This window comes from Periplaneta americana, chromosome 13, assembly GCF_040183065.1.
Source record: "Periplaneta americana isolate PAMFEO1 chromosome 13, P.americana_PAMFEO1_priV1, whole genome shotgun sequence".
NCBI classification, from domain to species: domain Eukaryota; kingdom Metazoa; phylum Arthropoda; class Insecta; order Blattodea; family Blattidae; genus Periplaneta; species Periplaneta americana.
Window position 1 is genome coordinate 62,873,013 of NC_091129.1, and position 14,647 is coordinate 62,887,659.

Consider the following 14,647-nt stretch of genomic DNA (forward strand, 5'->3'; position numbering starts at 1 on the left):
CGTGAGCTGTCCATGGGATTCTTAACATTCTTCTATATATTCTTATCTCAATTCCTCAAATGATGTTGGCATTTAAAATCCATGTTGTTATTCAATAGGCCAGATGTAACAATGAAATAATCTGTACTGTAAGTTAATGATAATATCTAGATCAGAGCATAAAGGGGAAGGGAAAAGAAAAGGAGATATCACTCCCATGTCCTTTTCGCTTACACTACTTTAGAAACAAACACACAGTCAGGCATTGTGCATCAGTGGTGGATTTTAGGCGACCAGCGAGAGCCGAAAGCTATGATGCCATCTTATACAATCCGTCACTCAGCATTACTTACCTTCCTATCTACTTGTATCGGTTCGAAACATAACTGTCTCTGCCAGGGGAAACTGGAGTGGCTCGATTGAGGTATTAGCGCCCAAACCTGACCTAGATGATTATACAAATCTGGCTTTCAGGTAGTAGCTTCCTGTAAAGCAGGTTTGAATAATTTCAAGGAAGAATTGTTCCGGAGCCGGGTATCGATCCCGGGACCCTTCGCGTAGCGCGCGAACGCTCTACCGACTGAGCTACCCCAGGAACCATACACGACACCGTCACAATTTTTCCTTTTATATTCACACAACTCAAATTTCATTTCTTCTGTTTTCTCAGTTTTGCTTTCATAAATCTTGTTTTATAAGTTTTCCAATAAGCCAGAATCGGAGAGGATTGAAATCGGAAAGCGCTGTGGCTATAATTCAAAACTAATAATTATATCTTCAAACATCATGTTATTTATGCAGTGTAACTTACTTATCATTACTATTATTACAAAATAAATAAACAAACATTGTAATATAACTTAATAATCTCTAAATATGGACAACGAAGAGATATGTACATGCTTGAACAAAAGTGCAGTTCAGCTATCTTTCAATGCGAAAACCTTGGCTTATCCAGGCTTTCATGGCTATCATTCTCAGGAATTTCGCTCGATTTTTCTGCCACTAGATAACGATCGTCTGCAGAAAAGCTAGGAAATAACCTCAACTGTATCTATTAAATTTTTGTAAGTGAAAATATAAAAAAAGATCAATCAAATTTTAAAAACTTTGAGACTAATTATAAAATCAAAGCGAGGATAACTCAGTTATGAATTTGCTAAGATCGCAGAAGTAGGCCTACATGTTCTCGCATACGGCTCACAGAAGTTATAAAAATTAACCTAGGAGGCACACTTGCAAGATACAAGCTACAGAAATGAAAATTTATAGGTCTGTAATTAATATACAAGACTTGGTAGGTAAAGTACAGTAGTACTGACACTGGAAACATGGGAAATACAACTGAATATCAGTACTATTTATATCAATATCAGTATTATCTATTTACTGTATATCTATATGAAACTATCAGCATACACCTGAACTAAATGGAGGCAACATGTAAAACTGACAGTAAGTGGTAAAATCATTAAAAACAGGCCTTGACGTTCCAATAAAAAACGATCGGAGACCATAGAAGAAGTGGTGATTACAACAATTTAGATCCGAAGCGAATTAATGAAGTCTAAGCAGAAGAAGAATAAGCTCTATAGTGGATATATTTTCTTAGTCTTCTTCTTTCTAGCAAATATTCGGCCCTAAGACCTCTTCCAAAGGTAAAATTGTTCTTTATAGTGGACTGTAAAATAATCCTTATCGTGGATATCTTAGATTCATTAGTAGAACATTATCTTTCTAATCCATTTGATATTGTTATGTTTCTTCAATGTATGAATTTATTCTAGTTGAGCTGTTATTTAATTTAATTAATTATATTTATTTATTTATTTATTTATTTATTTATTTATTTATTTATTTATTTATTTATTTATTTATTTATTTATTTATTTATTTCCTTGTTTGTAAGAGTTAAAACCATAGGATCTTTCAAAGAAAAAAAAGGAAAAACAATAATTAAAACAGAAAACAATAATTAAAATAGATAAAAATACAATAACTTAGCACCAATGTAAACCCACACGTATTTCATCTAAATTGTAGGGACAGAGGTTTGTTAAAATTCTTTTGATGTATCTTTTAAAATATCTTGAATCATTCATATTTTTAATTTTATGAGGCAAACCATTATATATTTTTAAGCCATAGACCATATACGTTTTGTATAGTGATTTCCATTATTACAACACTCGTTTTAAGGATAATTTTAATATTCCAGCACATCGATTGACAAGTTTCAACAAAACGTGTGTAAGAAAGCATAAGCCATAAGAGCACTCTATCTTCTGATCGGTTGGAATCTTATGCTTTCTTAATGTTAATTATCGTTTCACGAAAATTCAACATTAGTTTGTTTCCTTTATATATTCAAACTGTGGCAAACTCTAGGAACCTGAAAAAAATAGCAAGTAGAATTCAAGGCTGTTGATAATATTACTATTAATTAATTCTATTTTAACCGAGGTTTAGCTAAGAGGAAACCTGTTGCTTTCTGGCACAGAACAAATACAATATTCAGTCCCTGATGAATCTGCAACACAGAACAAACACATGATCCAGTCTCTGGCGAACCTGTAACGCAGGATGAAACAAGACTCAGTTCTCATGAATTTGCAATACAAGGCAAACATAAGATCCAGTCTCTGATGATCCAATGATGCAGGATAAGAACAAGACCAAGTTCTCCATGAATTTGCAACACAGGGCAAACACAAGATCATGGCTCTGGCAAACCTATAACGCAAGATAAAACAAGACTCAGTTCTCGATGAATCTGCAATACAAGACAAACATAAGATTCAGTCTCTGATGATCCAATGACGCAGGATAAGAATAAGACCAAATTCTCCATGAATTTGCAACACAGGGCAAATATAAGATCAAGGCTCTGGCAAACCTATAACGCAAGATAAAACAAGACTCAGTTCTCGATGAATCTGCAATACAAGACAAACATAAGATTCAGTCTCTGATGATCCAATGACGCAAGATAAGAACAAGACCAAGTTCTCCATGAATTTGCAACACAGGGCAAACACAAGATCTAGTCTCTGGAGAACCTATAACACAAGATGAAACAAGACTCGATGAATCTACAACACAGGGCAAACACAAAATCCAGTCTCTGGCGAATCTATAACGCAGGTTGAAACAAGACTCAGTTCTCGATGAATCGGCAACACAGGACAAACACAAGATGCAGTCTCTGATGAACCAGTGACGCAGAATAGAACAAAACCCAGTTCTCCATGAATTTTCAACACAGTCTGACAAGCACAGAATTTAATCTCTGACGAACCTATAACGCAGGATAAAGAAGACTCATTTCTTTATGTATATACAACACAGAAAAAACACTGTGACGTACTTATAAAATGGGATAGAAACAAGATCCAGGTCTTGATCAATCTGCAACGCAGGACAAACACAAGAACCAGTCTCTGACGATCTTGCAATACAGGATAAAAAACAAGATCCAGTTCTTAATTAACCTGTAACATAAAACAAATACAAAGATTAAGTCCCTGATGAACCTACCACACAGCATAAAAACAAGACTCCGCTCTTGATGAATCTGCAAAAACACAAGATCTAGCTTCTCACAAACCTTCAGCGCAGGACTAAAGCAAGACCCAGTTCTTGATGAATCTGCAGTATAGACAACAAGATTTGATTCCAAATGAATTTATAATCCAGGATAAACTCCATATCCAGTCGCTAATAAATGTATGTTTCTTTATCGGAGCTCAAATTGGTGGCCTAAAAGTGTATACCTTAAAACATTTCTGTTTGAATCAGTTCATCGATTTATTTGACCTAATTTTGCAGAATCCACAATACTTTCATTGTAATCCTGCATTATGTAATTCAGCTTCTCCACGGTCTAGTTTTTGATGGCTACTCCAACGAGCTCGCCCTTGAGGTCGTGACTAAACAGGAATACTTGGTTCATCGGTAGGTTCCTGGGTCTGGTAAGACTTTGTGACCCCTAAGTGATAAGAAGGTTGACCTCCTTTCATATGAGGCACCCAAAAAGAGGAAACAATCTAGCACTTAGGTGTCATGGTCCACATGTTTCTTGAACACACAGCCATGAGTGTTTGCTCCAGTTCGTGATCCTTATCAGTTACACTGATAGAGACGGGTGGAAAAACAGAAAACAGCAGGAATATCTAAGTGGCCTTCAGCAGACTCACGTAGGCCACCGTGCAATTATTAACTGTCACGAAGCAACCAAGTTTAACTTTTTGCTTTTTTTTTTTTACTTACTTTTTCATTTCTGTCATTATTTGCACTGATATTCTGTTTTCTTCCTCAGTCTTATTATTGATCTATTACCATTATCATAATCACCATCATCGTCGTTATCAGCAGTAATATCACCATAATTATCACCAACAGCCACCACCAACAGCATGACCATTAACATTACCATAATGATTGTAATCTGTAGCTTCTTGTGTTCCCATTTACAGGATACTTAACCAGTATTAGATAGACTATTCAGAAGTATCGAAACTCCCTGGTCATGTGTCGGTGTTCTATGCAAATGGTTAAAATAACCTAAAATGAACACAGAAAAGGGATACAAATCTAATCTCAATATGGAATGGGGAAATATATACTCGTATTTCCGTGCCTGGAATCCAAGTATTATTAACCAGAAATCTTGAATAATTTCAAGGGAAAAATTGTTCCGGGGCCGGGTATCGATCCCGGGACCTCTGGTTGAACGTACCAGCGCTCTTTCCAGAGGTCCCGGGATCGATATCCGGCCCCGAAACAATTTTTCCCTTGAAATTATTCAAATCTGCTTTACAGGGAGCCTTACCTGAAAGACTAGAGTAGCAACCAGAAATCTTGTGACTTGAGTTACATCGAACGACGTTTACAAAACTTTTTACACTATTTATTTTTGCAATTGTAAAAACATATTAACACACGGAGCCGAAACATTGTAACTAAAACAAAAGTAAATTACTGTTAGATGCCTACTCAAATGGACTATACAAGAAAATTGGAGATTATGAAATACATTTTCGAGATTTATTCCCATTCGAATGTCATATACTGTACCTATAATTAAGAGTGTTAAGCAGAGACAGGTTTTCTACACTTTTGAGAGTTCGTAGAAGTCGGTTAATTTCGACAGTGAAATTTACGGAAAATGAATTCAAGAAGTGTTTTCTTTGGGATTGCCATAAGACTCCACTACAAGAACTGATAACATTTAAAATGACATATGCCTACTACATCATATGCGAACTAGAAAAATAATCTTTATTGAACAAAAAACAATGTTGTTGAAATTTACATGTTTAATAAAGCAGATATTACGATTTATTTATTTTCTAACGCCATAGAAATACTTAACACTTTGAAAAGTTTTGCCACTCACTGTCTTCTACATTAAAATCAAAACAGTACTTTTTATTCCTTCATGCCTCATCACGTATACGAGTAGGTCTGTTATAGATTCTGGTCTTACAGGTGAAAATACCTTTCTTCACATCAGTAGGGATGAGTGGAAGGGAAAATAAATTATACATTTGTTAGTTGGTTTGAAAAAGACAATGATTCAAATTATTGTCGCATTAAAATAACAAATTCCATTTCGCAACAAGAGCTTTCAATACTGGTTTCAACTGTTCACCTGATGTTAGTAGAGATATAGAGTTTGAAATTTAAGGAAAACCTGATTGATGAAACATATTTGAACATTAATAAAATTAACTGTAATTATTTTGTAATTCAAGGTTGATTACTACAGCCTATTATGGTTTGAATTTTTACTCTCATCTTTTATTTGATTAAGAAAAGGTAATATAAAAAGAACGTCTGTTTAAATTAAACTAATATTGTAAACTTGTCAACAAGTGAATCTTTCGAGTAAATTTATGAATTAAAAAAGTAAAGAATGAATGAAGTATAGTCAGATGAGTACAGAAAAACCATGAATACATTAAATATTTGTGATAAAACAAAAAGCTAAACTATTTAGAATACTATAAAATCGCTGTAATTTTGTTTTATTAGGTCATTCCACCGTTACAGCAGTTATCTTCTCGACAGTGATAACATGATAAAGACGAGTGCCGGTGTATCAAATACGCATAAATATTACGTTATGTAGTACGATAAGGTTATAAATACTGGTAAATACACATAACACATAAGATAGTTTGTGTTATTTATTAAATAATACATATCTTAACTAAGATTAATAAGAAATTTAATAAAATCGTTTTTTAAGTTTCTGGAATTAGTAAGTCTCTCTAAACAGATAGATATTAAAAGTACTAAATTACTGAATTGCAATAAAAAAGTAAATCGAATTTCAGAATTACAGCTTCCTTGTTGCTTCGTTCTCGGCGCCTCAGTCTCTTCTCTTCGGTTCTCTATATTCTTGAAATCTTTTCGGATGTTAATTTTCTGCTGCGGGATGTTCTTTAGTAAAAGCTGACATAACATCAAATATTTATCGCTTTTGGTTTACAAATTCACTTTTGCTTCATTCATTCAGTGTTCTGCCCAAGGGCAGGTCTGTCACTGCAAACTCATCTTTCTCCAATCTTTACTATTTTCTGCCTTTCTCTTTGTCTCCTCATATAATCCATATATCTCAATGTCGTCTATCATCTGATATCTTCTTCTGCCCCGAACTCTTCTCCCGTTCGCCATTCCTTCCAGTGCATCCTTCAATAGGCAGTTTCTTTTCAGCCAGTGGCCCAACCAATTCCTTTTCCTCTTCCTGATCAGTTTCAGCATCATTCTTTCTTCACCCACTCTTTCCAGCACAGCTTAATGTTATAAATCTGTTCCTCACTTTACTTTATTAGCGGATATGAGAATCCTCAATTACTTAATAAAACTTTCATGGAGAAAGACACGAGCAACAGAATCGCTACCGATACAACAATGTGATTTGATAGATACCTATTTGGCGAATGTTAATTACTGGAATGTCCTTATTTGAAAGTACGGAAAATAAATAATATCAAGACAAGAGAAATGTTAAATGTTATGTTTTATTTAACGACGCTCGCAACTGCAGAGGTTATATCAGTGTCGCCGGATGTGGCGGAATTTTGTCCCGCAGGAGTTATTTTACATGCCAGTAAATCTACTGACATGAGCCTGTCGCATTTAAGCACACTTAAATGCCATCGACCTGGCCCGGGATCGAACCCGCAACCTGAGAAATGTTAGACAATTGAGGACACCCTTTTTTTGTCAGATTGTAGGGGGTAGCTCCATTTTTTTTATCAGATTGCAGGTTAAGAACGATATACATGTATATAAAACGAAGGAGCCTGCTTCAGATGGTGCAAAAAGGAGGTAGCTTCATGCTTTCGTAATGAAGAGAATGAGGAAAAACTTTTTCCTTCCTTTTTTATTTGAAGCAAGAAAGAGATAGCTCCGGAGCTACTACCCAGGAAATTATCTTAAATTTCAATAGCCATTTCAGTTCATTATTTAAGAAGACTATGGTCGACAAGAGGAAACACAAGTTTGCTTCATCCTCATCGTGTACTGGAGTATACACAGAATGATATTCAATGTCATGTTTTGGCCAGTGCTTCTGTTAAGGAACATTATGTTCTACAAAACCTGGTGTTAGACTGACCTTACCTAATGAAGACTTGCTGCATCTCTATCACTCAAGCGACAAAAGTACCTTCAAGTAAAAGAACTAGCAACAAAATACGTACCATTTAACTGTATCATCATTCTGACGAGAGCGTCAGAGACTACGCCTGATGATATTGGTAAACAGTTGGAATAAATAGATCATCATAATAAATACCAACCTGTAAAATTTTGTTTCTTATTATTTAATCATATTTTCCTTATTAGCAAGTTTTTAGGCATGAAATCTTGAAATAACTACTCTCTGATGGAAAGAGGAGGCAGTTCCAACAGTTTTATTGTGATTGTGACACAAGTGTATAAATGAAAAAATTAAAACACATCATGAGAAGGCTGTATTTCTTGCTGGACTACCTCAAATCAATGCAAAAATCTCGGTTAAAATATTGCATCCATTCACATTCAGTTTTATGTTTCTCCTGAAAAGTTTATAAAAATGGAGCTACCCCCTTTTTACACCGGTGTCTTCAATTACTCTAATATTGTTGCGGTTTCTGGTAAGACTTCTTAATAACCGGATCCAGACCGGCCGAGGCAAGGACCGAGACATCCTCGAGTGGCTACGCCTCGTGCTGTGTGGACTAGCCTCGCTCGTTGCCGTGCCCGCGTCTGTCTCGGCTTCATCCGTCAGTGGTCGGTTTTTTGTCGTGCTCAAAGATTCCTCGGTCACGCTATCTGGACACTTGTGCTTGCACGCTACGCCTCATGGGTCATACGAAGAAGTAATACAAATTTTCTTGATACCGAAAAAATCGAAAAATCGAAGGAAAATTGGGAGGAAAATTTAAAAGGTACGCAAAACGCGTCCTTGCAAGGGGTTGGGGGCTGTACAAAACTAAATATGTGAGCTCCAAGCCTGTTGGCCACTAGTCTCACTCCGGGTTACGCTGCTCCCCTGAAGGAGCTCTAGAAAATTTTGAAGGGGAAGCCGAAATTGGACGTAACCTCTTAGGTACCACTTACGCGAGGGGGGCTTCCTTGATACCATAACAGTTAAAGAAAAAATATTGATCACCAGGCCTCGGTCTAGGGTCACCTAGTCACTAGACTGAAGTTTGGGACGCACGGAGTATAAATGGCGTCATGATGCATAGGGTGGGGTGAGGTGGCACTGGAAGAGTGCAGTTTGTTTCGTAACAAAGTGCATTACCGTCGTTCTTATTACTGCTTGTCGTGAGTTCGTGCGATCACCATATGCATTTAAGATCCTGCGAGCAAACAAGTATATTTTATCTTCTTTTATTTATTTATTTGTTTATTTATTTACTTATTTATTTAATTATTTATGTATCCATATTTGTGTTAGTGTTAATTTCGATGTTTTACAATTCACAGTATTGAGAAACATGTCGAAAATTAAGAGCACCAAGCGTTCCCTTCAAAACGAACTTATAGAGAAGTTCGGAAAGAAATATTTTCTTAGTAGGGGGAAAATCACTGCATTTTGCACACTGTGCAAAAAAAAGTGCGATTCTTTGAAAAACACTGTAATAGCAAAAGACACATGAAGAATATTAAATTACATAATGAGAACAGACCTTCAATATCACAATCAGACATAGAAAATCAAAAAGGATATTTAATTGAGATTTGTGTATAGCCTAATGTTAGTACATACCAACATCTCTTTCAACAAGGTCGAAAAATATATTTCGAAGCTTTTCTTGAAAAAAAATAACTTATTTTGAGTGAAAATAGGAGATGCTTTTCCGTTGATACATTACGAATGTGTCTTATAATTCGGTGCAGTGAATTGTGAAGAAATGTATTATAGTTACTGTATATTTTTCCTTTTTTTTTTCTCACACTCAGAAAATAATTATTTTATGTTGGTAAAACATGTATAATACATACAATGTAAATTGAAACGTGTAATGTTAGGAAATTATTTTCTGTACTAAAAACGCACTGTATATGTATATTAAGTATGTGAACGTGAACATTTATTTTGTGCCCTACTGTGACTGAATGTTTACATATTAAGGCAAGGAGTAATTGCTCTCTCCATCTCCTATTCCTCTCGATCTACACAACACAAACGTCCTTGTGTTCGTAACTTATTGCGTTTCGGTACCTTGTACGAGACCTGCTGATTACGTAAGGATTAAAATTCGTTTAGAGTCAACCGCGTAAAGCTCTTGCATAATGTTGTTTCAAGCGATTTGTCGTAATAATGTGTTTCCATACTCCATCCGGTTTTTAAATATCGACTTCGTTCAGACACGTTTCGTTTCCTTTTTCTTTGTTATACTGTCATGTGTAACCAAAAAATCTCCGCAGCAGCTGAGACTTGTATCTGTGCTGCCATTTTATGCTTCTGAGCAAATCAGAGTGCCTCGGAGGTTGAAGATCCCATTTTCCTCGCGAAGCAGCCTCACGATGATGTCATTAGCCCGAGGCTGCCGCGCGCGAAGAAAAACTACCGAGGCTGCTCGCCGGTCTGGACCCGCCTAATGTTGGCTCGCCGACATGAAGCAGGGGAACATTCTATCTGCTGTTGCTGCATATAATGATAAGCAGCCAAAACAATTTAAAAATATTTTAGAATTATGCATGTAATCTGTCTTGCTTACAGATGGTAGAAGTGGTGTAGATGCTTAAAGTCTCCTTCAAAAGTGTTTAAATTCAAGGAAATTAAATCCGGTGTTCCCCAGTCTCCACAGCTCGATGTAACTTCATGATGAACTAGACTTAATTAAGCACTTTATTATACCAGAAATTACAGTACAATTAGTCATTATTCAGGTAATCAACACTCTCACAACATCATCTCAATCACCATAGTAAAATCTGTAGATTTGAAAGCAATTTGGGTTTTCATACAAAACAAACTGTTAGAAACATCAGATGTCTGAAGCCTCAAACTAGTTGATCAAATGACACAAAGAATTAATTAGGCGCCAATAAATTATACAGGTCACTGAATGCGTAAATTCCGTTCTGTACAAGAATAGTGGGTAATTCATATTTTGTGAAATAAAGGATGTAGTGATAGATTGCTGGTCAGCCGAGATTAATGAGGTGTCTCATTCTAGTAATGTGATTTATTTTCCTTTTGTTCTGTCACTTCCTGTGGTGTTGAGCGCACTTTTCTACAATATAAACTAAATTTAAATGATAACCATATAAGTTACACTTTTGAGACACTGAGAATGTAGGGCCTATGTTATAATTCACTGTAACCCATAAAAGAAAAAACATTCTGTGCTGCAACATCATTTTCACGTGAACATAGTAGAGTAGACCAGCCCTGGGCACAACGGGGAAGTGAAACGGAACTCTGAAACCCCCTCCCATGTCCTTTCCGCTTACGCTTATAAACAAACGTACAATGGACACTGTGCATCAGTGATGGATTTCAGGCGACCAGCGAGAGCGAAAGTTCGTAAAAGCTATTATGCAATCCGTCAGTGAACAGTGCTTAATTGCTGGTCTACTCGTCTCAGCCGGGAAAGGTGGAGGGGGAGTTAAGGGGAAATGGTGAAATCTGTAGTGACTCAGTTGAACTAATAGCGCCCAGACCTGATATAGACTCTACATAATGTACAATATATATAAGAGAAACAAGGTACATTTTGCAAATTTTCTATGGCAATCTGTTAATTTGGTTTCGGAAAAATGCACAATTGCTTTTTTAGCACAGTAATGCCAACTTTTAGAAAACATTGGATGGACTCGCACACTTCAGTTAACTTATAAGCGAATCTGGCTTTCAGGTATAGCTTCCTGTAAAGCTGATTTGAATAATTTTAAGAGGAAAAATTGTTCCGGGACCGGGTATCGAACCGTGGACCTTTGGCTAAGCGCGTCAAGCTCTACCACTGAGCTATCCAGGAACTATACAAGACCCAGGGCCAATTCTTCCCTTTATGTCCACATACCTCAATGAGTTGACAAACGTCAATGACCCAACATAGAGTGCACACTATACTGTGTGAATTTAAATTTCATGTTAACGAACAGGGGTGTGTGTATACTGTATATATCCTGGATAACTCAGTGGTAGAGCGTTAGCGCGCTTAGCCAAAGGTCCCGGGTTCGATACCCGATCATTTTTCCCTTTAAAATTGAGTTATACATATAACTTAAAATAAATCAAAATAATAATAATAATAATAATAATAATAATAATAATAATAATAATAACATGACAAATTATTGGATGGCCTCAGGCCCCACGGTCCCATACAAGTTGGCCCACGTTTCTTCACATATTTGTGCCTATACACCAGTTTGTTTTGGCGTAACCGTATCTCCCCACTGTTCTTTCTCAACACGCAACCTCGCTGCCCGTAGCACATCATTTCTCCATAGTCAGTGCATAGTAAATGTAATTGTATAGTGTACTCGATTTCGCAGTCAGTTAGTGTGGGTGTGTGTGTGTGTTTTTCCAATGCCTACCCACTTCAATTGCGTGATTCGGATTCCGCATACTGCGGATAGATGGCAGAACTGTGACCCATTTTCAAATTGCACACCACTTCGGCGGGCCACATTGTGCATGATGTGTATCTGTATGAAGAGATTTCGTGTATTAGGGTGAGTGTATGTTAAGTGTTCGTGTAAATGTAGTGTAGGGAATGAGTGAGGGTGATGATGAAGTTGAGAAAGGGAGAAGGGGAAACCCGGTGCCGGCACGTAGCCTACTCCTCTCGAATAGCACCAAAGAGGCCGCCAAGCTTAACGTCCCCATCCGACGGACGAATCACTATTAACAGTGACATATGCTTTCTCTTCATATGCACTGTGGAGAGATTTGGGATTTAACCCAGGCATATTTGGTGCACAATTTAGTGATTAGAAGTTGTGCACCGCCATCTCTCCTAGTTCCGAGGTAGAAATTTTACAAGAAAATTTCTGACCCCGCCGGGAATCGAACCCGGGCCGGCTAGGCAGTCAGTCAGTGGCCATACCTATTCTGTTAGCTTGATTTTTTCTGCTGCAAGATATCGCTAATGTCGCTCATTCAGTGATCTGTGCCTGCAGTGCTCATGTGTACCACTGATTGTCATGCGTTTCATAGCATAAATACTGTAAATATACTTTCATACATTAAATTAATTCTAGCTTATCGTAAATCAAACTAATACAATAGACTGTGCTAACTATGGTATTTATTACACATCCTTCAACATCACAGAAAAAAGATAAATAGGCTATTTAAAAAAGCACGTGATCAACAACTGTTTAGAAAACAAATCGATGTTTCTTGTTTAGAATAGAGTGAAGGTTCTTGTGTGCATGCAAGAACTTTTATGTATTTCTTTTTTATAAACGTTTTCTTTTACATAGCTTATGTTGAAAATAGAGGTACAACGACAGATCTATAGAAAAAAACTAATAATAATTCACGTCGACTTAGCGTATCCAATGATAAGAATATTCTTTCCCCGTCACCTTGTTGTTTTATACTAATATGAAGATAGGGCTAACCTTCAAAACACCATAAACGTTTTTCTTGTTTTTTTTTTCAGCAGTAATGGAAACGGTCCAATTCCAACTACTTGTAAATCACATCTGTCTTCATTCAGGTACGTTCTTTAAACATACAATTCTTAGCCTACATGTTGCATTGTTTACATGTTAAAATTCTAGTAACAGCTTTTTCAAATAGTTAATTAATAGTTTTATTATGAATTTGTCATTGTATCTCTGTGAAATTATGCTAATTGGGTATTTTTTCTCAAATATATGTCTGTACGAAATATGAACACTAGAAACGCTTTAATTATTGCTGTTTGCTGTTCACCGGAAGTAAAAAGTTCGTACGGGAACTGTTAAGTTGTGTAAGTTTAGACTATACATCTACCGAATTAACAGTAGTGACGCATTTCTCAACGTCAACAAACCAGCAAAACAAACATGTAGGCTACAGTCGGGTGGTAACCAAACTTATATTTATGCTAGTGATCCATAGCCTTAGAGTAAGAAACAAAATGAACAATTGACATTGTGTAAAAAAACTATAATTGGCAATTACATTCTTCGTAATTTTTAACATAAAATAATTTATCTCTACATATAAGAATTACAAACAAAATACGTAATAATATATATCTAGCCTTGTTACAATTAATGATGACGTATATTTTCAGTTTATAAAAAAATATGCGTTTTTATGTTCAAAAAAATAATATTTGTATCTTGAAAATGTTCGTTGTACGTCACAAGACGTAACTGGAGAAAATCTGAAATATGATACAGTATTCCTTACTGTATCACCAAGTGAAGAACAGCTTTGTAAATCAAATAGTACATTTTGTATATGGCACATCACATTAAACCCACAATTCGTTTCAGGAACACTTTTCATTTTTGCTTTAATAATAATAATAATAATAATAATAATAATAATAATAATAATAATAATAATAATTTATTTAACCTGGCAGAGTTAAGGCCATAAGGCCTTCTCTTACACTCACTATTGGGAATTCTGCGGATTGTTATATAGGCCTATATTTGAACGATGATTATTTTTCCATATCTCTCGGCGTATCATTTCTATATTTCTGGACTGCAGCAAAATTACTATTGTAGGTAATTTTTTTAAAGGATATTGTAACATACCAACATCTTACATAAGTCGAAAACGCACAAAATTATGTCTATTTTGAGTCGAATTATGAACTAGAATGTTTCTCTTGATTCTTGTATTCCCCATGCAAAGAAAAGTATTCCATATAAATATTTCGTAGCACAGTGTCCCTGAAATAATATTCCTTTTTTACATTACTTATACACATTACATAATTTCCAGGTAGTATGTTTCTCCATTAGCTGGTAGGCTTATACGATTACCAGTAAATCTTGAAGTTTTGCATTCAACGTCGCGTGATTGGAAGATTTAAATTCCACCATGTTAAAAAAAACCGCTGACTAAACTCCATAACTCCACTGCAAATGTTAGCACTTATTAAATAAAACTGCTCCTCTACTGTAATGTGGTTAATAAAGTCATCCATCTAAACTTGAGGATATACTGTAAGTTGTTCATGCGAACAGAATATAGTACTTT

At 35.9% G+C, this 14,647-nt stretch overlaps 1 protein-coding gene and 1 non-coding gene across 4 annotated transcripts in view; one reads left to right on the forward strand and one right to left on the reverse strand.

The window, feature by feature from the left end:
* The window catches only part of mfrn (mitochondrial iron transporter mitoferrin), a 261,570-nt gene that overhangs the window by 13,871 nt on the left and 233,052 nt on the right, over nt 1-14,647 (forward strand). Inside the window, exon 2 of one of the 3 annotated variants that reach the window (XM_069843377.1) lies at nt 13,107-13,160. The exons of 1 other annotated variant lie outside the window; for it this stretch is intronic. The gene's annotated coding sequence lies outside the window, so the exon portion shown is untranslated. Of the gene's footprint in view, nt 1-13,103; nt 13,161-14,647 lie in introns of all 3 variants that reach the window. One more of the 3 variants, XM_069843378.1, reaches the window with a different exon arrangement.
* On the reverse strand, nt 502-575 carry TRNAS-GCU (transfer RNA serine (anticodon GCU)). Its single transcript has one exon. It is a non-coding gene; the product is annotated as a tRNA-Ser (tRNA).